The following is a 27,483-nucleotide window of genomic DNA, read 5'->3' on the forward strand; positions in this document are numbered from 1 at the left end:
AAAGTATGTTTTGATATATACTTTGAATGTTTTATTCACTCAGTAGCCAACTTCCAAAGGTTCCACAAAAAAATTATATCACACAGCTCAAACATTTGTCCAAAATAACATTGGTTAAATAACTCTGCAACATCTGGTTTCCTTTTCTGCTTGCTATTTGAGCACTTTTTCTGAGTATAATTAATCCTTATAAAATGGGAATAAAGCAAGTTATTGTCTTCTGGAAACTAATGAAGTATATTACAACTACAGACAAAGGGACTGTGCTTCAGCACAGCAAGAGTTAAGATGCCCACGAAGAGAAAAAGAGCTTATGTTCATATGAAAATGGTACGTTGAGCTCAGAGGTCTAGATTCACTTAACAAATTTAGTAAAAGGAAGTACTTAGGGTAACCACATAGCTGAAGTGGAAAATTTCAGGACAGTTTGAAGAGACGGGAAATAAAAGCACAGGGAGACATGACAGGACACTTCCGTTTGGATTTTCTATGCTGAGGGCTCTGTGCCAACACAGACTGAATTTGGGGGCCGGTACAGATAATCCAAGTGGGGAAGAAAAACCAATGTGTGAATGGTGCTTCTATGGGAGCTGTGGTAACATACACAAGTATTTGCATTTTCATTACAGTATTGATCTAAGAGCAAAGAAAGGTTTTGTTGTCCCTGTTATCTGTTAGTGTGCACAGGGGAACAAAGCCACACTCTTAAGAAACCATCTTTGAATTTAGGATTCATTACTCTAACACTTCAACCAGCAGAGCTTGAAAGGGTAGCTCAGACCAAGCTGTATAAAAGAACTCTACCCCAAAAAACTCTTTATTATGCCTAATTACAGAGGGAATAAACTAACATATCCCAATCTTTCTTTCAGAAAGCAGTTACGCTTTTCCTATTGATTTCCATGAACGTAAGTTTAACATTAAAAAGTCAACAATTGCCACTGAATCTTGTTGAAACAACTGTTCTACCCTCCTGTTCTAATGGGAACAGGGATTAAATCATTTTATGTTCTCTCACATCATCTTCTGTTTGATAGAAAAACAAAAAGAAAATGAGAAGCAATACTAAACTTAGCTAACGCAATCCAGTTCAGATATTTGGTCTACACATAAAAATCAATTAAAATAAAATTATAATAAAGGATGGACTTTTGCCTCCCCTTTAAAATTAATTCTGTGACCTCATCAAATTCAGCAAAGGAAATTCTTATTGTTCAGTTAATTACATCTCTGTAATGCATAATAAAATATTATCTACTTTCCATTTCTATTTTGAGGTTTGGTCAGATTTTGCCTTGTAAACACAAAGTGCTATATTTGTAACTGTTTACAGAAGACACGTTTTACAATCAAAGCTTATTTTATGTTTCAACAATGTATTACCCACAAAAGGATCCAGACTTTACTGAAGGGGCTGGTCCAGCCCATTAGCTACCCACACTAGCTGCAGTTTGAACTACAGACTCCAAAACATAACAAAGACCTTGTCTTTTTTCAAGAAAGCGTCAGCAGGACTGTGCCTCAGGATGTAACCTTCAGTATCCCTCAGCGTTTCAGACTGTACAATACATATGGAAGAGGAGTGAGGAATATATATGTAGGAGCCACACAGTCATAACATCGTAAAGCATAAATGCCCACTATTAATTGTATTCAGTTTAATAAAACTGTATTTTTACAACACTCTTAATTGTATCTTAAGAGTAAGATCTAGACCTGCTGCATACCTGGACATGTATTGAACTTGCATGGATCAAATTAAAACCATGAATTTGCATTACCAATCTGGACTGGCAATAAAGCCAAAATTAATTAAGTACTCTAGCTATGTCACATTATGCCATTTCCAAAAAACAGTTTGCTAAAGGAAATCTTCCCGGAGAAAATGTCAGTTCTGTACTTTTCAATATGCTTCATATTTCTTTATTTTTCTGCATCAATTTGTTATGGAACTGTCTTTCAGATCATCCCTGCTTTTATTTTGTTTGGTGTTTGTTTTTGAGTTGAGTTATAAATGTATTTCCATTTCATGCTATTCCCAGTTAGGAATAAAATAACGGCACTTCCAAGAAAGAAAATTACTAGGGAATCTGTTCTGCATTTGTAGGCAGGAGTGAGGCACTTTGAATGGAGAAGAAGAATTAAATTAGCCCCAGATATAGAGGCTGAATACTAGCCATGTGTTTTTGAAGTATCTGCAAACCCTTTCCTATAGATCCTTTATAGTCTGAACGCTATACATATAAATATAACAATATAGGGATACTCTGGTAAAAAGTTTGCTGCCCTACAAGAAGCACAAGTCCATCCAATTTTTGGGCAAAACAGGGGTGTTTTTCTCTTCCAAAGGGACCACTGGTCTTTGAATAAAATATTTTTACCCTCCCCCACAACCACCAGTTTAGAAAGAAAGCATATTCCATGTTTAAGATTCTATATTTACTTAGTTTAAATATTTATGGGTGAGATGTATATACAATATTGAATAAAACAGAAACCAGATTCATTCCTTAATGAGTGAGAAAGAATAGACTTCATATGGGGCAAAAAGCAGTGTTAGAAATTGCCACTACTTCTTTAAAGTCAGCAACCACAAGAAATGTTAAGTCTTCTCAACTACTGTACAGAATAACAAAACCAAAAGAAAGTGTTATTAGTTTTTCTTCTATATTATCAGATTTTTATGACAAAGGTTAGAATGTTCAAAAATGTGTTTAAATTTACTCAGCTGTTCTCATAGTTTCATGTTTCACTGGGCTGCAACACTGCATTATGTTCCCATATGACCGGATTAAAGCTATCTAGCAGGCTGGTTAAGTTATTAGCCCAGAATCTGAATACTTGTTCAGAACGTTCTTCATCAAGTATTGACAAAGGCATATTGAAATCTTTTTTTGTTTGGTTTTTAAACAGGACATCAATGGTATTTGTCAGATCAACACTTCCAAAGACTGCCCTTCCTCCAAAGACACTGATAAACTAAAAATGGTGTTAAACCCAGTTGTAAGGGGACTGGACAGTCCAAGGGAGAGGTAACTGGATATGGGGACTTTAACCTTTAGGTCATCAATTTAAATTCAGCTCAAGCTGATCATGACCAACATTCCCACATGATGAATGTTTGTTAGCCTGTGTAAAGAAATAGACACAATAAATATTGGTGGACACATTACCAAGGTAACTGATCCCTTTTGGTAATCTCAGAAGAATACCTATACACTGACGGGGCACAAAGCAATCCTGATTCCTGTAGTTTCATGGAATCCATCATCGACTGCATATCCCAGAACAATGTCCGAACAACAATCAAATTACTTATGACAGGTTTCGGGGTTTGGTGGTTTGTTTTTTTTTCAGTAGGTGCACATTTCAACTATAAGCATCTTCAACAGTGATCACCACTAGTTCACCATGTTAAAATAAATGTACGATGCAGAAACAGAGACAGAAAACTATTGAAAAATGCCATTAAATTCATTGCTGTTATATCCCAAGTGCTACTTCTAGGCAGATTTGGTTGAACCATTAAAAGTATGTATATAGGAAAAACAGAAAAACCTGAGACAGCTGACACAAATAACCAGAGGCATGGAAAGACAGCTCTATGCAGAGTCTGAGATTGAGATTTAGTTTAGAGTTCAGATTAATAAATGTTGCCTGCTATGAATATATAAAATAATGATTATTACAGGCATTTCTTCAGAGCCTGAGGGTTAGAAGTAAGCTAGGCACAAAGGTTCTTTCCTAGCCTATAAGAATTCTGGAGATTTCAGAAAGGTCTTGTTAGTATTAGGACAAATCCTTTCACAATTTCCACAAAAGCAGAGATACCCAACCTATTACAGACAATAGTCCAGTGGTAATGACAGTTGCCTTGGATGCATTAGATATTCAGCTGGGTTTAAGTCTCTATTCAGCTGGATTCAGAAAAGAAAATTGAACCAAAGTCGCACGTCTTAAAGGATAATACCCTAACTACTAGGCTCTGGGTATTGTAATGCAGATTTCTCTCAAGTTTTCTTGTTGAGCAGTTCCATTTTCAATAAATTAGTTATTTGCTATTTGAAATTAAAGCTTCCTAAAGGAAGTTTCTTTAAACTGCCCTTGATATGAGAGATGTTTCAGGTTCGATAAAGCAACAATTCTATCAAAAACTCTGTTAACTTGAAAAATCTCTTAGCAGCTTCAGTATTTCCAAAAGCAAATGCAAATAAGTTCTGGACATTTGTAAACAGTCTCTTTTTTTCTCTGTGGTAACACTAAAGAGGGGACAGTGAGACCAGGCCATGCAACCTTCTCCTGTTCAAGATATCAAGTGATTTAAGGCTGGGGAATCACTGCTACTAATCATCCATCAATGAACCTTTCACATAAAATAAAAATTAAAAAACAGGCAATCAAGTGAAAAATTTTTTCATTAAAATTGATCAAGGGAAAACACAACACTCATAGTAGGCTGGGGTTTTTTTGCTTACTGACAATGCAGTTGACAATTTTTATACCTGGAAGGATAAGGCCTTTAATCTGAGCTTTAACTAACATATGAGTCATCTTTACTGTGATTTCTTTTTACCCTTCCTATCTGTAATCTTGAAAATATGCTGTTTCCAAATTCAATAATAATTTTCATGTGATTTGCATTGCATGTCTGTTTTTTATTTCTATAGATTGTCTTACATTTGACAATTACCTGACTCTTATCAAGATGGTTACTGATCACAACTTTTAATTATTACAACTGCCTTACTGTGTTTGAAGACCTCCACCCACCTCCAAAGCTTACCACTCTATTAACTCATAGCTTTTAAAAAATTTCCGTCCTGTAGTAATGTTTCTGTTTCCTTGGCTCTCCAACTCAATATTCCAATTCCAGTTTTCTTTCAGTGCTCTCTATCCTGCTCTGTCATTATATGGGTTATTACAATATTTTTTAGCTATTTATCCCACATTTGTAACACTGGAATCTAAGCACTCCCTTTAACATACTAACAAACACCCACTTCTCTAGAGCAATCAAGTCAACACCATGCTAAGCAGCTCCCTACACTAGTAGGTCCCCATGCACTCAAAATGGTTAATATGATGCTGACTTACAATCTTTACCAATTTAACTTCTGTTCACTTGAAAGGAGAGATAGTCTTAAATTGTGCAACTGGTAGCCCTTCTTCAGACAGATCATGAGACAGTGAAAGTCCTGTATGTGGAAACACAAACACTGCCAAATGAACATATCTTTTGCTCACAAATTTGCACATAAATTTGCTCAGTCAATAACCAGGATATGGATTGCATCCTTTCTACTTCTGTGAGTGCTATCCTGCTATACAAAAAGCTCCACTGCAATGAAAATAGACACCAGTGAGGCAATCTGTCATGAATATAAGTTTCGATGCCCACCTCCACCACCCTCAATTTACCATATTACAGAGCAGCAATAGTTCACATTTGGATACTAAACCAGGTGATACATCTACTGCCAGAAAAGCCTAATGAATCACGTGATTCCTCCAGTGTTTTAAAAAGGTAGAAACAATAATAGAAGTGCCAAGGAAATCCACAGTTCTAATTTTATACTGTCTGTAGCTCTTCAGACTAAATATAATTCACAGATGTCATTTTCAAAATTAGCATTTCTATTAAAAAAAAAACCAGACTCATCCTAGTTGATCGTAGACACTGACTTACCACAAATAATTCCACTGAGGCAGATAAATGCACTTGCATGAATGAGGACATGCACTGCAGGACTTCATAAAAAACATACATATTGGAAAAAAATACGATAGCCTAGGAATTAAGTCAGAAATGTTGACAAGCATTTGTTTTATAACTGCAGTGCAGTTAATTTAGTTGACTATTCCTGAATTCAGATTTAACACACACTGCTCAACTGCCCAAAAAGCATTAACACGTTTAAAGCAATTTCATTTTTTGGAGCTTCAGAATGCACTGTTTGCCTATGGTTCATAACTGTCCACGCACTTTTGACCCACAAATTCTTCCTATCATCTTGTTTAATTATAACACATTCTTTTAAAGTTAACTTACGTTTGAAAAACAAGTTCATAAACCCCCTCAGTTCTACATTCAAAGGAACTCTGAAATCAAAATATACTAATTACAGGCCTAAAAGTATGGGAACTCAAAAATGAGGTGTGAGGAGAATTTAGGCATCTCCAGCCAAAATGGTGATCCGCCAGGCCCCTGTCATCCTGGAGATACCTGCTCTCTGAAGACAATACCGTTTTTGATGGCAAGACAGGCCACAGACAGGAGCTGTATCTCTGTGCATGGCCAGAATTTACCAACCTGGCCAGGACTGAACATCCCACTGCACAGTTTATGTCTAATCCTGACTGGGATCTAGAAATGAAGCCCACCCCTGCACAGATGATCTGAGGAGTTTGATCCAATAGGTATTCTCAAAGCCAGCCTAAGCCAGCCTAATAAACACCAATCAGGTGGGTTTCCTACAAAATTCTTCAGGTGCTGTTTCTTTCTAAAATGGTACATGAACAGCAGTCCTTGCTAGCCTAGCAGCAGGACTACTCGGCCCAGAAGCAAAATCCCCACGTCCAATTCCTTCTTCAGTCTAGGACTCAAAGCAATGTCTTTCAGAAGAATGTTCCAATCAATAGGCTACAGGCTGGGCCAAATGCTGGGATGAGGATAGGGATATCTTAAAGCTCTCTTGATGAAGCTGTATCACTGTACAGAAAATAATTCGAGATTCATTGGGCCAGAGAAAGAACACAAGAGGGAGCAAGAGTCTGTAGCCTAGTGATTTGGGCACTCAGCTGAGAAAAGGAGTTCTGGGTTCCTGGCCTTTGCTCCATAGAAGGTTCATGCAGTTTGTCCAATAACCTTTCCACAATGTAAGTCCTAGCTTGAATCTGGCTACATTTTTCTTCTTGATCCAAGTCTATAAATACCACTTTGTGTAATCACACTAATCAGTTTGAATTTTGCAAACATCAACATGTCATTTGTAGGCTTTTAATGCTAAATTATAAATAGAGAACATCAATAAAACTGAAATGTACAAAACCCTAAAGTTTATTTCATATTAATTTTGCTTTATAAGTATATAAAATATAAGAACTTACTTGAAAGCAGGGTAAAAATATTATTTAAATGCAAATACATTAATTTACCATTGTCAATAATGCTGCTTTGAATTACAAAGTTGAAATTCATTTTTTCGTCTCATCTTTTCTCATCTCATCTTCATGGTAAAATTTTTAAGAAGTTATAACAATAGTAACAGATTTCTAATATTTTGCTTCTGCTCAGTTTCAGTTTCTGAATCTCACTTAATACTATTTCATTTGCTAGTTCTCATTTCCTAGCACAACAGTGCAGTGCCACGCAGGCAACGGTTTAAATCCAAGCAAGTTTATGCTGATATTCCCACTCCAAGAATTTCATGGACATATTTCTGTTTTTGCTAAACATTCTTTTTAGAACAGCTTCATTTTGGGCCTAAGGCTACATGACAGGGTCCCTTTAAATAATATTCCATGCCTTGAAACAAATCACAAAAACTGTTATATCAAGGCAAGTTATGCAACAGCTCTCTATGGTCTTAGCATATTTACTCTGTCACGCCATATGTGAGACTGCAGCCTCCACAACAAAACCTTTACACACTGAAGTCATTATCTCTGTGAAGTCTGCAACTGGCATTTAAAACTTATTGATGGCCTGGGTATTGGTGGCTCAGTAGGCAGCACTCTTGCCGGAGGCCCAGGAGGTCAGAGGTTCACATTCTGCTCAAAGAACAAGTTGGACATATTCCAGAATTGTGTGTGGGCTGTGCTAGACTCCTGAAGGGGCAGTCCCTAGGACAGCAAGTGAAACCTTGTCTGTTTTGTGGATATCAAAGTCCTCTTGGAAATGGAAGAGGAAGAAGTTTAACTTGCCAGAAGCAAGTGAATGAAAATGAGCATACTTGCTGGGGTCCTGGGTTTAGTAGCATGTGCTAAATACAGAACGGTAAAACTACAGTCCACTGAGTAGCTTTAAATAAGACATTTTGGTCTTTGTGTTCAGCATATGTCGAAGAGAGGTACAGACTGCCAGCCACGCTCAGTATTAGCCAACTTCCTTAACAGCAGAATGACTTTGGATTCAATTTCACACCATGTAACTATGAAAACTGCATGCGTCGTTTTGGTAAGTGAGGAATCTAAACAAAAATGCTTTAACACTGGTAAAACTTCAGAGCACACTATATAATTACTGAAAAAAATCTTTAGCCAAATATCTAAATCAATACTAGCAACATATATAGAGAATAATATAAATGGAGATTCAACCTGCTCTGGTGTTAAACTTTGACACTTGAATATCCCAGATGTCTCCCTCCTCCTCTTCTTCTTTATAGGCAGGTAAAGATGGATCTCTTGAAGAAACTGGGGATCACACTCTAGGCAAAGGTTGGACAGGTGATCAATGTACAGCATGAGATTTTGCCGTGGCTATGTGCCTCCAACAGTGACTGGATCATCTGGTTTAGAAAAACAATTCAAAATTGTAATATTTTCTAAAGAAATTATTTAGGGAAAAATTAGCAAAAGGGAGAACAAATGATTTTTATAACATGGACTGTATCACAGAACTTTTTCCCATAATTATATAGTTCATTTCAAAACTGCATTGATTTCTTATTTAACATTTAGTTCATTAACTTTTTCATTCCTTAGAAGTCAGCCTTTAGAGGACTGTATCCCATTTCCACTGGCAGAATGTGTTCAATAGTTACTGGTGCGATAAGAAGTTACAAGTTTCAGTGTCTTTTCTTGGTGTCTTAACACAACCATGCAAAGTGCCAAGGCCAGGCCTGGCCCCTTACTTACACAGGCTTTGGAGCAAGCCACCATTTATTAGCCAAACGGGACTCTACTCTGTAGTGCACTTCAGGGAGGTATGCACAGAGGTTAATGTTTGCTAATGAAGATTCATCTCCCAACACTCCCTTCATTGTCAATAGATGGAAAGAGCATTTTCTAAAGGACCATTCAGAGAACCTAAAGGACCTTTTTCTACTAGCATTTAAGAACACCATCTTTTATCTACCCATCTTGTATGTAGTGCTTTTTTTTTTTTTTTTTTACCATCATGGAAAAACAAACAATACCCTCCTTCCCAGAAATATCCATTAGTATAATGGACCTTTAGGTTTACGTTTGGTGAAATCAACCTGTATTTAAGCAACAGTGTTTACACACATTAAAAGAGATCATGAATTACAAGCATCATGACATCTTTAGGCTATCACACAATTAATGTGTAAGCAATGGACTTCTCAAACAAAACAAGTTAATGATGACATTATTTCTACTTTAGAAATAGAGGAACTCATATAACACAATCCCAGTGAAAATCTGCGAAGAATTATGAGTTCATTTTGTCACTAAAATATGAAAAGAAGCTATTTCAAGGAGAAGGATGTCCTCTTAACCCTTGACAACAAATTTATTTGTTTTTTGCTTTTCTCAGTAAGAAAGCAATTAGGTTTTTTTCCAATAAAAATATCCTTGTCCATATATAAACACTCCTGGTAATCACGTAATTACCTTACCCAATCAGATTAAATTACTGTCAGTTGAGTTCCCACTGTTGATTAACTTTCGTGTATTCTAAACCTAAATGAAGTCTTTGGTAAAGTCACTTAGTCATTTACAAAGGTGTCTCTATGATTCCAAAAAGTATAACAGCAATATATTATTCGCTATAATCATCAAATATCCAAGGTCAAGGATAGATCACAGTGGACCCCTTTTTTAAAACCCAAAGAAACACAGATTTAAACTATGCTGCTTATTTTTGTGTTTCTTGCCATGACTTCTAAATGTAATAGTAACCTTTGACCCCCATACATTAAACACCATAATTATGTAATTAAAACTAATTATGCAATTTAACATACATATTTTTGTCCTACAACAGGCAGGTCAATTACCTCACTCATTGACCTTGGAAGCTTTCACAGTTTAAACAAAACAATGAGGCTTTCAATTAATTTTAAAGGACAAACAGAGAAGGAGCAGCAGAACAATTCTTCAAGCTTATATTGCATAGACGGATCACCTACAAATCTCTTCATTTTGTATTACATAAAATAAAAGCCTTAACATTTAACATAAATGTTTTTCTTTCTTACGTTTCTATCATTAGAAATGTTAACACATTTGTGAACAAATCATATATACACATTACTTGCCAAATGCAAGCAAGAAACGAGGCCATATAACACTTCCTTCTTTCTGCCACTCCTTTTCTTCAGCATGGTTTCCTTTGCTTCCTCCTGTACTTCTCTACCTCTCTCCCTGATTCAATTTCACTTTATGCAGTCTTTTTCTTTCCCTTTTTCCTTTGTTATCTTCTCTGTTCCATTCCTAGCTGTAAAACCTGACAGCAATTTATATATTATTGAACTACTGTACCAAGTTTCCACTTGCACCCCTAACCCCATCCTTGAGATTGTGTTTCTCATCATATACCAGCACCAGTGGCTCCTGCTGGTGATAAGCCAGCACACTGAGGGAACTCAGAACTGCAGAAAGGTACAGCTAAAACATACGCAGTATGTGCTCTAAAAAACATTCTAAATGTTCCAGTATAGGAAGTTTGGTACAAGTGAGAGACACTTTTATGAAATTATTGAAATACATTTCACTTGGATAATGTCTTTTTTCTCTATATACACTTAGGTAAACTATATATACTGCACTGAAAAATTTTAAAGTTGTACAACAGATACTCATGCAATATTATATTTTTCCAAGGAACTTGGTTTTTTTTTCATAGAGTAAAATTAGCATCATAATTCAACCATGGTTTTACTTTTCATTAAACTAAATCCCATTCACGAAAGAACAATTCTTAAAGCAAGTCTAAGCCTAGGAGCTCTACATTAAAAGGGATCATGTTCAGCTATCTTGTTTTTTGAATTGTTGTCTTAGCCACAAATAGTTTCACCAAAGTTAATAGGCTTAGCTGTGAAGAAAAGTGACAACATATATATAAGTGTACCAATCAAATTTTAAGTTGTTTTATGTGTGGATCAGAAAATAGCTACTGGCAAAACACATTTGCAAATCTTTGCTGACTTGTTCAAAGAAAGACAAAAATACCTGCAGCACACTTTGTGTTTTCGTGTCATTTCTAACACCATTTTTGGAGCCCTTTCTGTTCTCTGCTTTAATTAGGTCTGACTGGCACAAGGAGCTCGAAAAGATATCAGTAAACCTTGACATAACGGAAACAAGGAGCACTGAACTCTGAATGAGAAGTTACAACAGTAAAGAACCAATTTAAGATGGTAGCAGGCCTTATTGCAACATTAAACCGCAAATTGGATCTGATTTATACAAACCAATATATTGAGATAGTGCCCCAAACTTCTGGACAATAGCTTGAAGGAAAATAATATAGTGCATGTGGAGAAATTCCATCCAAGGGAGCCGAGGAGATTATTCCTTACACTCTCATTTAACAAAAAAGGTTCTCTCTCTTTTGAACAGAACATTGAAATTGTAATTGAGCTCATGGAGCATCCCAAACAGAGTAGCAAAAGAATCTGTGAAGTAGTCCAAATACAGTGCTAATGAAACAGAGTGGATTAGAGGCACTGGGACAGATTCTACAAGTGGCTAAATAGCAGCAGGAGATCAGCTTCACGAACAGCAGGATGCTGTTCTTTCCAGACGGGAGTGACATAATACAGGCAAAACAATCAAGATTTTAGCAGATAAATGTATGCATTAGGAAAAGATTGCTGTGGAACTTTCACACTCAACAAACATTTAGGTAAATTCTGTAGACCTAATTTACACTGGAGAGCATTTTGTCTTATACAAACATGCCATGTTAATCATGTACAACAGAATCTTTTATAAGATAAAGACAGTAATTTTTAAGGGCTTAAATGCAGAAAACAGAAGAGTATTTGCTGAACAATTCAGTAAATGGATAAAGCAAAAAGCTTTCATAGCTTGACACAGCTTTAATTCTGTCCTGAGCAATTCTATGTATATTAGGTTAAACATACATAAAAATATTAGCTCCAAATATCTAGGATATTTAGAATGAATAAGTAACAGAATCCATGTAACCCTATTAATATTCATAAATTCCATAGTATAGCAGTAACATTAGAGAAATATTAGGTTCTGAAGGGAACAGTTGCATTTGTAAAAAGACATACCGAGATATCAAAATAAGACACACTTAATAAAAAAAAGGATCAATAGATCATTTTGATTTCTAAATTTGATGGGATTTTATAAAATCACACTTTCATTCTAAACATTTGTCTTCAAAATATCTTCAAAAGGGCTGAGATTCCACTTAGTTTCCATCTTATGCTATGAGCAATGATAAGAAAACTTAATTCAGTTACTTTTTAGCTAGGGAAGTGTAAAACATCCATCGGTCTTCCATAAATTCTTCCCTGACCTCCATAAAATATCCTTTTGGCCTAATTACTTTAGTAAGTTTGACATAAATTATAATTCCTAGCTCAAGAAGAGATTCCAGCCTGGAGTACAGGCCACACTTCCCCTTGACTCTTAGAACATTGTGAGACAAGAATTTGTGAGGTGAGGTAACTGCAGGAGGCCTGTTATACAGCTAAGAACATTGGAGCACACCACAGGTCCATCCACTGCAGCACCCTTTCTCCTGCAGTGGTTCCTGACGTAGTCCCCCACCTTAAGCAGCCTTCACAGGAAAGATTTTATGCATTGCAAACAGTATCTCAGCATTTAATAGCCTCTGATGCTCTGCCCGCCCCTGCCCCTCCTTGAACTCATCAAATGTCTTTTTGAACCAGTGAAAACTTTGGCACTCACAACATCGTGTAGCAAAAAGTTCTGTAGAAGAACTGCCATTTATAGGAAGACATACCCCATCCTTTCCCTGCCCTTCCACTCCCGTCACTCTTTTGGTTTTTGTTTTTTATACTCCCCAACTGGTAATTGTATTTGATACTTTGATTAACTGTAATATGAGGGATAGTAAGTAGCTGTTTTGAATTCACTTCATCAGGGATGGCTTTATACTTTCTGGAAACTCACAGGCATTTGGTTTAACCTTAGTTCTCCAGTTAATTATCCAGTTGACTGTTTTCATTCAGAAATCAGTTTAAGAGGCAGTTGTGCCTTTGAGAACACGAGCTATAGTGATTAAGGAAGCAGGAGAGAGATAAGGCCAACCAGAAGCAGAAAGGCACAGCGTTCCCCTGCCATGGCCTGGGCAACCACATGAGAACATCACGACATTTGCAGAAGACACCTGAGGACCATATTCCCTAAGCCCTTTCTCACCACATGACCAGAAGTTCACGTAGCATCTGATTAAAAAGCAGGCACTTCACATCACATGGCTGAGTGAAGGAACATGACAGATGATGTCCGTATTTTGATAATTTGATGGACATGTAAATGGATCTGTGTTCATTTCTTCTGGAGAAAAAACAGATTACCGAGCAGATTAAGTTCTTGCTAGCTGGCTCCAGTCTATGGATCTTATCACAAGTTGGCCATCTGTGATGTTAATGGGTATGATTTCTGGAGATCTTTCATAAAACTGTATGATCAGGAATTTGGAATGAAGTAGAGAAAGCCACAGTATTCATCAGTTCTAGCTCTAGCCCCCTGCTCAGCTGAAAACCCACCAGACGATGCTGCTTTTCTATTACCTGCAGCATTGTGCAGTTATTGAAATATGTAGTCATCTTGTTCTCATCACCACAAGGAGTGTGACTTATTTACATGTACAGATGTATTGCACATTTATAGCATGTTTGGTACAGAGCAGAGCAGCTCTATAAAAGCTGATTAAGACATTATGCTGAACTAAAAATTGGATGCTTTGTGAATATCTGTGTTTTGGCCTTTCCCCAAATGTCTTCTCCCCCCAAAGTGAGAGAGGACAGCTGGAGTAGACTAACTTTCTGTACACAAGAGACATTTTTGCTTCCCTTTTGAAGGTATTGCTTGCATGTTATTACATTTACATAAAGGATCTTTATTCTTTTCCATATATAGTAAATTGCACTCCAGTATGTGAACAGTGTATAGCCATTTCCCCCCAAATACAAGTTATCCTCACTGTCATTCAAGCTTTTTTTCCCCCCATTACAAAGAGTTGATGCAAATCTATTTTTGTTTGGTCTGTTTTATGCTGACAGCAATTAATTCTAAAGCCTACAGCATAAAGAAATGCAAGTGTCACATATGTTTTTAATCTACAGGCAAGTTATCCAATTATTTTAGGTAAACTTTATGATCACAACCATTCTTACCAACTCCGATATGATAGGTTATTTTCTTCTTAATGGCTTAAGACTCATATATACTGCTATGAAGAATATACTCTTGAACATTCCTCATGTTTTACCTCCTGATCTTGAAATAATAATACAGTCAATGAACACATTTTGTTTATACTTATTAGTCAAAAGACACTAAAAGCATGCTGGGAAAGAATATTCCACGCCTTAGGACTCAAACAAGTTCTCTTTATAAATAGAGCTTGTGTAAATCACAGACAAAGTCGACAAATTTCATGGATTAGTCATGGTGAAAATATCAGATTTCATGGTTTAAGACAGATTAATAGGAAAATCATATTAGAATACCGATTATCCAAATTCTGCATGTTGTTGAAAAATGAAATGAAAAATAGTGATAGTTCCAGAGCCCCTTCACTTATTTATATTTGCACTGAGTCACATACAGAGCGTAAATCTTGCTCATCAACCAAGTGCCTTGTAAAACCTCTGAAATCTATATTTAGCTACATTAGGCAAGGCACACTAGAACCAGAACATCAGGAATTACAGAGACGATAGTACATTCAGGCTTTTTCAATGCATTTTTCCATCCAATTATCCTAATGTGAAAATATTTTGTCACCTTATAGAAAAACTTTAAAGGAAGGAACAGACTTTAAAATTAAATCAGCTGTTTTCACAATTATTTATATTTGGTGCATTTAATTTAAAATTAAGGAGAGAAACTCCTAAAAACGTTCCACTTTAACAGAACATCTCGGTATTCTGGTAAAAATATAAAATTCATAGCAGTGAAAAACATTTGGAGTTAAGAGAAACTATCAGTTTTCATGTAAAACTTCATGGCTTTTAAGTCTTTCATGATGATGTAATCTAAAGTGAGGCCTTATTTAAAAGAGAGGTTACATATAACCATGTGATTCAAAGAGACTTGTTGACTGTATAACTATTTGGCTTGATGCCTACATCTCTTCTACTTAGTTGTATAGACCACTTGTCATCTTTGCATATAAAGACAGCCAATTTGTCATAAGTTTTCTTTAATTCTTTTTTTTTGTCTTCTTTACAATATCCTTCATATACATCCTGGTCATCAATATCATATATCTGACTGGAGGATGGAAATTCATTTGTGTGTCTGTCTTATTTTCTTTGCATGCAATCCTCCTGAGTCTTATAGGATGTACTTAATAAGAACCACATTATTCTGCTAAAGGAAGTCCTTGAGCAGACTTTGAGAAGCAGTATGGCAAATTAGTTTCAGAACATGGAAGGTCAGGTTGGAAGTAAAAAGCTGCAGTTATCTGCAGTATTTTCTGCAGTTCACAAAGTAAGAAAGGAGGTCTAACTTTCAAGACAGGATTTGTTTGATGTTTTTTCTTTAGAAAGCTGGACTAATTTATCCACAAACAATAATGTGTTGGACATTAGCTAAATCTAGTTAAAATTAGCTTTTAGTTAAATTCACATTTTTAATATATGAGCAATCACATTTCTCAGAATTCTAAGTGTATTTAAGTTTTTGTTTTCACAAAGTTAGAACATTATTTGCCAAAAAAAAAATAAAATCTGTACCATTCAAATATTTAAATTTAGGTCTGTTTGAGTTTGGACATAAACAGCCCTTTAGATGGTTGGAAATGCCAGGTTTACAGCTGTCCTTGCAACCTTAATTCTACCCCCCGTGTCTATAAATTATGGTTATTTCTAACTAATGATCACACTTTATTCTTCACTCTAGGATCTCAGTGCCACTCTGTTCACAAGCTAAATGTTTCTTACAGAGTGAAGTTGCCCTTCAGTACTACCAAGGTTTTAAAAATGCTGCCTTTGCTAAGCATCTCCCTGAAACTACGTTACTATTTGCTTCCTGGGTTTCTCTGTGCTGCTCATCACCATATCTGGATATCTCTAGAAAACTAACAAACTGCTCTCTGCATCTTCTTTGTGATACAAAAAGAGCATTATTATCTGTGTGGGAAAAGATGGTGCACAGGCACTGGGCACAGTTTCAAAAGTCTTTGTTGCAGATGTCTTGGTCATTTGCTCTAATGCATTAGGCTTACTTCTGTAAAGTTCTTCAGGTTTTATAGTCCTTTTCATTTCTGAAACAGTTGTATAGACTTTAACATGTTATATATGACACATCTCTATAAAATAAAATTGTACATTTTATTTTCCTCATTTTGTAGATATCAAAAAGTGGCTTTTGCCTAGGCAGCCCAAAGAACTGTTAGAAATGGCCTAAAACTCAGAACCACTCTGGGTGCTTCAGTACAGGTTTTGCTCCTGATGACCTTTCAAGACCACAATGGCAGCATTTTCAGCCCTCTGAAGCACTGTGGATGCTCTATACATCTGAGACAGGTCAGGACTGAAATGAACAGAAGGTCACACAATACCTGTATTTTGGTCTGCACAATTTGTTAGCTTATAAGAAATCTGTAGCAAGAAAATGGATAGAGCTAAGATGACCAATAACATTAATGTCTCCCACAGTCAACATGCCATTTAATATGCAACTCAAGAATATATTTAGTATGATAGATAGCAAGCATGGAACAGCAGTGAGGTGCTGCAGAAAAAGTGGTAAATGGCTACATAACTGAAAAGTGCTGTAACATGCACCAAAAAGGGCACCAAAATATAAATTATATGAGCTACTTTAAATCAGGCACCTCCTAACTTCAAGACTTTTGATGTACACTGTAATGTCCATTTAATGAAGCCACTTCATGGACTTGCAACATATATTTACTGTATTGAAAGACAAAAGTTACAGACAACTTTAGTAATGGCTCATGAGTATTGTAAGCAGTCTGAGCTCTTAACGGTGACAGTCAAAGTACAGATATACACTATTTAAAAAAACCCTGTGGTTATTGGTGATCACTTCCAATTACAGAGTTGGGCACTGAAAGAAAAAGTTGCTAGCTTCTATACGTGAGCAAATGAAAGCATTCTGGTTTGCTTTGTTTATTGTTAAGACACACTGGAGCATAAATCCATCCTTTACTCTCTGCACAAAATCTGAGTGCCTTCTCTGGAGTGGCCATTGAAACTAAAAAAATAGTGACAATAGGGCTTTTGATTCTTTAAACCTACAGCTTTTCCTCCCTATTTTGAAATGGAACTGATCAAAAAATCAGCTGGACCTATAAGGAGCATTTTTGTTGATTTCACAGTTAGGTGACATACAACTTGGAGGAGTCCGAGCAATGGATATAGTCAGGTTAAAAATATCATATCTACTCTTTGTTTTTACCATCTGGTTTTCAATCACACACAGACCTCAATGGATTATCTGTTCTAACATCAGTAAATTAGAATCAGCTGAAATTTTTAATTAAATATATTTCTTTGTAGAAGCAATGAATGCAACATTAAGACCCAATAATAGTCTCAGTCAGGTCTATCAAAAACCTCCCATTTCTTTGGCAGGAGCAGATTAAAACCGAAGTACTATGAAAATTCCAATTTACTCTCCAGTTGTGAGCTTATGTGTTTTGTGTCTATATTTAATTCTCCTCAATAATGAAAAAATATTATAACCAATATTGGGTTCTTAACATTTTGGGGTGCAAGAACTGCAAAAGTAATGTTTGATTTTCTATTGATACTGAAATGAGAAAAAAAACCCACCACCATATTTCATTTGCAATTAAAACAAAAAAGAGGGGGGGGGGGAATAGAAATCTCGAACTAAAATTGGTCAAAACTTTGACATAATCCTCCCCCACCTTCTCATATACTGAAAGAAATAAGTAATCCATGTTTGTAAAGTGTTCTAATGACCTCAGATGAAAATTACAGAAATGCAAAGCAAGTATAATTGTTGGTATTACGATGAAAATGTCTACTTCTACTCACTATGTTCATTGCCTTAAGTAACACAGTGGGTAGCCTGTTATTACTAAAGGAATAAACTTTTTCATCAAACACTCTTCATAAAAATATTTCCCTGGAAATGTAACACAGCATGTAGCAAGACTACTACAATTTTCCATCAACTATGAGTACATGCAGCATAGGTACCGTATTTAGATAATTTTACTTGAGCTTTTTGGCAATAGTTCCTCTCAAGGAAACCTACATTAACCTGAAATTTAGAGTCTGTTATCCCCAGGCTAGCTTCATTGGAATTTTTAATATGGCACTGTCTATTCAACAGTTCTGTGTAAAATGCCAATAAACTGGCCAGAAAAGAGCTGAAGGGCTAATTGCCTTTTAACTCCACTGTGATGATAAAGTCACGTAGAAAGAAAGGAAAAACTCCCACTGCTTTAACAAGTTTATCTGACTGCCACTTTAACATTCTCTGTCTGCATGCACTTTAGTGCATTCACCAATAAAAGGATAAAAGCATTCAAAATCCCATACCCTCAATAACTAAGAAAGTCCAGATTCAAAACGTCTGCTCTGCTGGAATTGGCCCATTAGGTCAGCTAGCTTTTTGCATGGCACTTGATTTCACCTACAGAGTATACACCAAGAATAATTTTCCTTTTGATGCAAAAGATTATAAATTCTTAGGAAACTGGAGTGAGAGAAGAAAAGGAAGGATGCCGCCTTGAAATCATAATAAAAAGCAGAAACTGTTTCTCACAGATGAAGGGCGGAATAGTGCCAATCAAGTCAGCGGTGAAATTCCCATTGTCTTTAAGAGGTCAAGGGTTTAATCTCAAAATAAAATACAATACAGAAAAATATAGCATCATTTAATCTTCAAGGCTGGATAAATACATAATTCCAATTTTTAATTATTCTCTGTTTCTTCTACTACATTTTATATTCTTCTCTTCTATATTTCCCTCTTCAAAAATCCAGTTTCATAAATAGAATTTTTTTTCATCTGATTGTGAATGAGATTTTCTACCTAACTCTGTTTTTTTTGGTTTTGGTTTTGGCATTTTTTTACACTTTCTGCACAATTTTATTACTTATTAATCCATAATTCAAAGTAGGTATCCAATGATGTCAGTTATGGAAGTCAATATTTATAGACAAAAGGTCTATTTTCCTTTGCCAGCTGAGTGATAACCATTCCTGTCCTACTTGATTCCACAAAATGAGATGACTATTAAAAGACATTTCACAGACTAATTAAAAGGAAGAAACTAGTGATCACTTAATTTTTTGCTAGACCTGTATTTTCACTTTGACCAGACAAGAAGCATGATCAGCTCTGATACCGAATTGACCTGTTCCACTTAATAAAATAAAAGCAGCAGTAAAGGCATTGTGATTGCCAGCTGCAAACCACCGAGTGTTGTTTTTCTATTTAAAATCTTTTCCATGTTTTTCTTATTGTAACCTGGAAAGAGGACAAAATCTGAAATCCAAGGGAATTTCTATAGAAAAGAATACTGTTAACACCAAAAGTTCCTCAAGCACTCACCAAAGCAAACGTTATATCATATTACAGTAAAATTTTAAAGCAGTTCAAACTAAAAATGAAGTGTCCTTCAAAACAGACTTATGTGCATCACAGCCTATGGATTAATGTGCTTATTTCCATATAGTTCTGCATTTCGCTTCTGCATCACTTTATAAGTTGTTCCAGATTTTGTTATTTCTTTCACATTTTACAGTACATTGTTCCACATTTGGGTGATGAAAGACTGAACTGGATGGAAGTACAGTGAAATGTTAGAGGGAGAATGAAAACAAAAATGAAGTTAAATTTTCAATTTATAAGGTAGTAACAAAACTAAAGAAAATCTAGTGGTCAGGGAGGCTGAGAATGTTCACGATCACAGTACAAAATAAACAACTTTGCTATCCTTCCAAATTTTAAACGCCAATATCTAAGGGAAGTAATGAATTTGTCCATAACAATACACTACTTTTAGGTTGTCATTGCAGTTCAGGGGTTTTCTTAAAGCTTAGATCTTTGTTACTAGATTAGAAGGCAGAGTAAACTAAAAGATCAAGCTAATCTAGGATAAACTTCTTTTCCACAGTTCAAAGGCATTGGCCTTTCCACAGGTTCAATTGCAGGTCTCTTTGAAGATGTGCCCTAAAGTTCATTAAGGAAATTTCACTGACTTGAACTGATTTCAACATTAAAAAGATAATGCGAGAGCTTCATTGCCAGAAAGAACCTGACAGATTGACTTTGAAGCTTTTTTAGGTGGTACTGGATTTTTTTTCCTTCTTCCACTAGAAGCCTTCTTCATTTAAATGGAACTTTATGCTTAAATCCTTAAGAAAACTTAAAAATTAAATGAAAAAAAATCTTGAAAACATCAATTTTAAAAATTCCACTAAAAATCACTAATTAATTCTTTCTACAGAATCCAAACTCAGCATTACTGATTTTTCCCCCTCATTGACTGTCCTTAAGAATATTTCCAGATGGTAGAGCACACTGTGAACTGTCAGTTATTGCTTATGCAGCATCTAATCTGCGCATCGAGCTTTGCAAAGAAATATAACGGCAAGAACCACAGGCTTTAACAATGTAAGATTTAGACAGCGTACATAGTCATGTCTTAGTAATAGGTGCTCCATAGCCTATGTCAATAGTATTGTGAAGAAAACAGTTTAAGATTTTCTTAACCTCTGCTGAAATCAAGAGAGACTGATTTGATGATTGTAACTGTGGAATTATACTTGGTCATTAAGATAAACTTTTTTTTTTTTTTGTACACTAAGGTAAATGTTAATCTCCTTATTCAGAAAAAAAAAAAAAAGTAATTATTGGGATGACAGTTTTAGGATGGGGACTTCTATTGATAGAGTAGCTGAAGGGGAGGCTCTGCCTAGAGAAAAGGACTGCACACACTTTTAAGGTATTTTAGGAAATAGCTTGCAATGTATTACAATTATATACTTTTTTAGTACATAATGCTGCATTGATATCATGAAAAAAGTTAACACACAGGAAATTTCCCAAATCAAGGGTAACCATATCAGCATCAGTTTTCAGAATAACCAGGCACCCTGAAACTGTCTAGCAACACAAGCTGTAGTTCCTGGTTACCATAGAGTTCAGACTTGTGCACCAGACTCACAAAATGGTATTCTTGAATTTCATTCAACTTAACGTTTACTCTAAACACTAACTTACTGACCAGATCCTGTCAAATAAAAATCCCATCATGGAATCTGACAACTATTATTTTGTAAACACTGCTGATGCATGGAACTTGCCTTCTTGGAGAATAAATTCTACATATGTAGGTTCAATTAAATACTTCTACTGCCTCAAAAATTTTCCTACAAGTCAAATATTCAGGCAGTACGCTATTCCACCTTTAAGCTTTTCTACACTGAATCTTTATCAGAAAATCCTGAACAGAGGACTGTCACATGTACCAAGGTTTACTTGAAACACAACATCCTCAGCTTTTTGACGTATCCTTTGTTACTCTTTCTCTTCAAGAAAGCACACAGTTGTCTCTTTAAGCCTATTTACTTTATTTACTTGGCTTTTTAGAGTTCAAGATTTTATCTTGTAGATTAAAAAAAAAAAAAAAAAAGATAGAACTACCTGTCAATGTTGACACATTTAGGCTTTGTAGTAAAAGCTGTCAGGCTATGCAACTCACTCAAGGAAACTGTTTTATCAGAATAACAGAACTGATTACAAAATAATTATTAAAAAATTACAAGATGACTGATACAGGTGTATATACTGAAGATAAAATACTGAAATTCACATTAAAGCTTTTGTCATTTAGCAAATCTCTTGCTGCAAACTCAGCCTCTTGCAGTGATGAACAAGCAAATACTTTACTGACCAAAAAAATGTTGAGAGGCTGATCCTTCTTTCTGTCACCGAGCTCAATGTTAACCGCATAATGTGATTAAAGTCTAGGCACACATCGACAGTTATTTTTTTAATTTACACAATGAATTTTCAGAAGTTTGTCTACTATCCTGCATACAATTTACTTAATGTGCATTCCCCACACAGAAAAAAACCTTCTGTGGTATAACATTATCAGTTTACAAGTTGAAACAAGCAAAATGGAAAAAGTCCCAGAATTAAGATTATCTGTTCAGCTTGAATTTTGCACCTTATTATATATAACTTATGATATAGTCCTTAATTCTGCATGTTTTGTTTTTCCCCAGGATTCCTGTCGGTCAGTACTCAGGAAGAATTTCAGGCCCTTGCCCATAGCCAGCTATCCAACATTTTGCATATGTCTTATCTTTAAGATTGGTTAATTGAATGCTATTCAAACACTACTGTCAAAACAAAACTATTAATTTCATTCAGGCTTTTCTAGACCATTCTTTATTATGACATTACTGCATTCATCCTATCAGCATACACTACTTGGTCAACTTGCAGTTATCCTCATCTCTCTGGACTCACTTCAGTTACTACCACTAGGGATTTTGCCCAGCCAGTTCCAATTTCCCCTCCATCTTTCATATTCAATCATTCTTAATCGTGTAGTCGAACCTCAGCTGTGACCTCCAATCCCCATCTCACAACCCCCTCCTCCAGAGTTTAGTGGTCCCAATTTTTCTCCTTGTCTCCTGAACCACCAACCATTACTCTCACCCATTTGCACAGCTCTACCTCACCCCTGCAGCCAATTTACCCTTCCTTTTCTCTTGAGATATATTCCCAAACTCTTTTTCCTCTTGCCTCAAGGTTTTTCATCAATCTCAATCCTCTCTGGATCTCATTCTCTGCTGTCAAATCAACTTGAGAAAAACCCCAGCTATGGACTGGCAGATGACGTGGAAGATACAGTAAAGACAATGTCTCAGCTTCAGTTCTGGACCTGGCAGAACAGAAGCTGTCCCAAACTGAAAGGAAGCAAAATCTTCCCCAGGACCAAAGCAGATCACGCAAGTGGAATACAGATCCAACTAGTGCTAAAACCTAACAATCTCATGAAAAGAGTGATTCTTCTAAATTTGCCAAACACTTACTGAGACAATAAAAAAGTACATGCATGAAATAAATACCATCCAACAGCTAAAACTCAGGACACCATTTTGAAGCAACTGGACCAGTAAATCTTTTCAAAGAAGTTGCCACCTGTGTTGTTTACTAGTTTGTTGGGGATTTTTTTCCTATATACCCTGTCTTGGAAATAGCTGAGTTTTCAGCTAAGCACATAGAACCATTTGTGCAGAGTATACACTCTGGGGACAGATACCTTGCTTGGCAAGTGTCCCAAGTAATTCTGTAGAATTATCAGCTAAATAAAAAATTTCTGTATGGCAAAGGTCAGACAATCTTTACAAGAAGATAGGATACTAGGCAGGTCTGTAAACTGGGAATATATACTGCAAGTAAATAAACCCATACTAATGCTTTATACTAATAACCTATTTATTTTGTTTCTTTTTGTTGTCAGAACCAGAAAGGGAATTTTGAAGTGCTGTAATTATAAAATAAAAAAAAATGTAGAACATCTTGTTTGATAATTATTTGCTAAACAGCTGAAAAAGTCTATTAAAAAAAAGAAAACAAACAGCAGAACAGGTTAATAAATACTTTAAATATTCTTTTAAAATAGATTATAATAATAAATTTTTCATATATTAATATAATTGATGCATTTTCACATATTAATATAAATGTTCATAGGTTGACATAGTTGTGGGTCCTTCTTGCTACAGACAAAAAAACCCTCCAGCATGATAGCAATAAAAATTGTTGTATACATGTGTAATAGGAAGAAAAGGGATAGATAACACTTTCAAGCTACAGTATTGCCAGAGAGAACACTGCTGTTTAGACCTGATTAAATATATTTAAAGTTATCTTAATAAACAAAGACCTTTTTTAAAATTTATTTTAACATTTTGTAAAATATTACTGTTCCAAATGAAATTAGGGGTACAATTAGTCACAAACCAGGTCAATGCAAATAGATAAAAAATAATTTATGAACAGGTCATAACATCTTTGTAGTTCAGTATCTCAAAATAGAAATATAATAGTTCCTACTTACAAATTATTTTGTGATGTTTGAATTTATTAAAAGGAGAACACATTATTAGTCGTAATTAACACCAGATATTGATTATGATTAAAGATGCAATCAAAGGCCTCTCAGAGGAACATAATGCATAAACTATATACATAATACCTAAAAGGAATGGGCTACTTGAACAACACCCTTACGCTTCAGCAGCAAGCATAAAACTTACTTTTATAGTTTGATGTAAAAGGTAATGGTTGACTTTTAACTGACATTGATGGATTGTAGATCACACCTTCAAACCTAGCTGGATGAATTCCAGTTTTCATAGGTGTGATATCACTATCAGTACTGCTACCACAGTCAAATAATTGACCAGTGACATCACACTCAAATTGTAACATTTTATTTTGAGTCCACGGGCTGCCACGTGTTTAATACTACAGTGTATCATGAGGGCTCTTAAAGCATTTCCTTTTAAGTTTTTTCTTCTGTTAGCTGGGTTATTAACTGTATTAGCAGTATTTCCTATTCTGCATATAGGAAATACCTGCTCATACCAGTAATAGCTTGTCTAACTGTAAAAAAACTAAAAGGAAACTATCCACTATCCTGCACTCCATAAACATATCAAGCTCCTAGGCACATAAAAGTGAGATCCTGCGATCCCTGGTTAATACCAGATAGATCTCTGTTAGAGTATTTTGGCTCCTTCTAAACACACCCCACCATTAAATTTGATTCAGCTTGATCCTGTCTAAAATTAAAGTAATGGTCATGCGCTATTATTTACTTTATTGAATGTGAATGCTTACTATAAGAGGAGAAAAACAACTAAGCAGAAGAAATGACAGCAATCACAGCCATTTGAAATATAAGTATTTGTCAGTTTTTAACATATAATTATAAAATTAGAATGTAAGATATTTTAAAGTCATTTGCTGACAAAAAAAAGGTTCTCTACAATGTCTGTTGAACTCACCAAGTGTATTGCCTTATTTTTCAGGGCAAGAATCATTCATAAAAATACAAACACGCTTTATCTTCCTTGGGCTCTTGGGAATGGCTGTTCTTACGCTAAGATGCTGCATATTTTATTCTATGGGAACGCTATGAAAATTCAACCTCATTAAATTAATGCCTCACGTAAAATTCAAAATCATTGGTCCCCAGGGATGATAGTGTACAGAGGATAGGTGTGCTAGCATATTGCATTTCCCTTAACTGTTAGCCTGGTAATTTCTACATCAGAATTCCATTTTTGTAAAGAGTGTAAGCATAAGACATTGGCTTTCTTTTTTTTAACTCTATGAATGAAGTAAAATGACAAAAGCCTTGGGTTTTTTCATTTCAAACGTAAAAAGCCCAAATTTTAATCCATTCACTTACACCTTGAGATCAACACAGTCAAACCCCAGCTAAGTCCAGGATACACTGTCCCACTGAAATTCTGTATTAATTAAATATTTGAAAGGTGCACCTTTATTTCTACAAAGATTACTTTTAAATAATGACATCAAAATCCCTTAGCTGTAGATGTTAAGTTATATTTTGAATTGTAAAGAACTTTCTCTTTTCTTCTTAGAGGAACACGAAGAACTACATACCTCTACAAACATTTTATTTATTAAAATTTAGTCATCTAATTTCCGGGTTTTTGTACCACAAACAGATGCAAAAAATGTGTAATATTCAGTGGAGACATGTTTAAAAATTAAAGGCAACACGGTATAAGCCAGAGTCAAATTCTTTCCCAGCATTAATTCCACCCTTTTTTCCTCCACCATGCATTCTTGCCCCTTCTACAACAGTCCTTGAAGTTGAGCAGCTTGAAATCATATGTCTGTCCGCTAAGCTGCTAGGTATGTGGAAACAAAGTTTTTAGGAGACCCATAAAATCCAACAAGATCAGACTAAATTATCTGCTGCTGATCTGCACTGATACATTACTGCTAGTCACTAAACCAGCCACTTTAGGTCCTGAAAAAAAATTCAAGGGGCAATGAACCATGATATGCAACTTCATTGAAAGCTAGTTAAGCACATTAATAGACAGAAAAAGCATTTTTGACCCCTTTGGTTGTCAACTTGGAAAGCAGTAAGAGTGATAATTACCTCTTTAGCACTAGTACAGACCAAATGAAGTATTACAGCATGAAAGCTCTTTCATTACACAAATTGATCTCCTACTGACTAGGAACGCATTCAGCTACTTTTGGATTCCGGGATACAAATTATGCCACAAAATTTGTAGAGAGGCCCACCTGAAGAAAATAAGGCTGCTCTTCAATCACCTTCTCCACTGTCATGCCTGTGCAGATACCTTCTCCTATATGCCAGGTATGTTAGATGAGATCAAAATGTGGTTGTTGGGCTTTCACTGTTGCTTGTTTTTCTTTTGGAAGACAGTATATCAGACAGTGCTTTACCACCCTCACACTACTACAGGGCTGCAACCGAGCAACTATGTTTTTTTCTCACCCATCTGCTCTTTCTCCTGTATCACACACTCAGGTTTATACTTTCTAAGACAAAAAAACCAAGACTGCAGTAGTCATTTAAATATAGTGTTCCAAACCTTTTCAGATCACCTACTAATTCTAAATAAAATTAGAATTAGCCACAATTGTAGAATTAGTCACACCTTCATTATATTTGCTATTAAAAGTACTGAGTATGTATTTGTGCATGAGCTTTCAGAGGAAAGTCTTGTCTTGGAGGACAGCAACATGCAGGTGGTGAGCAAATCAAATCTTCCTTACTTTAACCCTGCTGCAGAACCCTCATACCCATGAAGCTTCCTTGGTTACAAGATTGTCCTTTTCCTCCATTTTTAATACACTTAACTTTGTTAAAATTGTTTCTGCTAGCCAGGACTCATTCCCTTTATTTGCCATTTCTCAAGTTTACCTCCCAGCGTACTGCCACTCTTTGCTCTGAACTGTCTTGACAAATTTTTCAGCTGGTCACATATAAGTTATCTGACAACATGGAAATACCAAAGTAAGGAAGGAAACACAATGGTTTTTAAAATGTAGCCACATGCAGATGAGAGCCAAAAGAGGTACCAGAATTTTAAAGTGATAAAAACTGAACAAGCATGTCGCTTACCATAAAAACGATAAAAAATACAATCTTCTAGGTTAGATACATTAGTTCAGAACTACCAAACACACTGTTTATTTTGTCCAATGTTTGACCTATACACTTACCTGAGAAGAGTAAAAAATAAACCAAAGAACCACAAGAACCATCATCTTTTTTTTTCTTCATGAGACAAA

At 35.6% G+C, this 27,483-nt stretch overlaps 1 protein-coding gene across 4 annotated transcripts in view; it reads right to left on the minus strand.

Moving 5' to 3' along the window:
• The window catches only part of ERC2 (ELKS/RAB6-interacting/CAST family member 2), a 521,548-nt gene that overhangs the window by 53,502 nt on the left and 440,563 nt on the right, over positions 1 to 27,483 (minus strand). For all 4 annotated transcript variants that reach the window (XM_055710069.1, XM_027805155.2, XM_027805144.2 and 1 more), the window contains one exon: positions 8,320 to 8,510. The gene's annotated coding sequence lies outside the window, so the exon portion shown is untranslated. The remainder of the gene's footprint in view (positions 1 to 8,319; positions 8,511 to 27,483) is intronic.

The sequence above is a fragment of the Falco cherrug genome, chromosome 4 (genome assembly GCF_023634085.1).
Source record: "Falco cherrug isolate bFalChe1 chromosome 4, bFalChe1.pri, whole genome shotgun sequence".
Lineage (NCBI taxonomy): Eukaryota > Metazoa > Chordata > Aves > Falconiformes > Falconidae > Falco > Falco cherrug.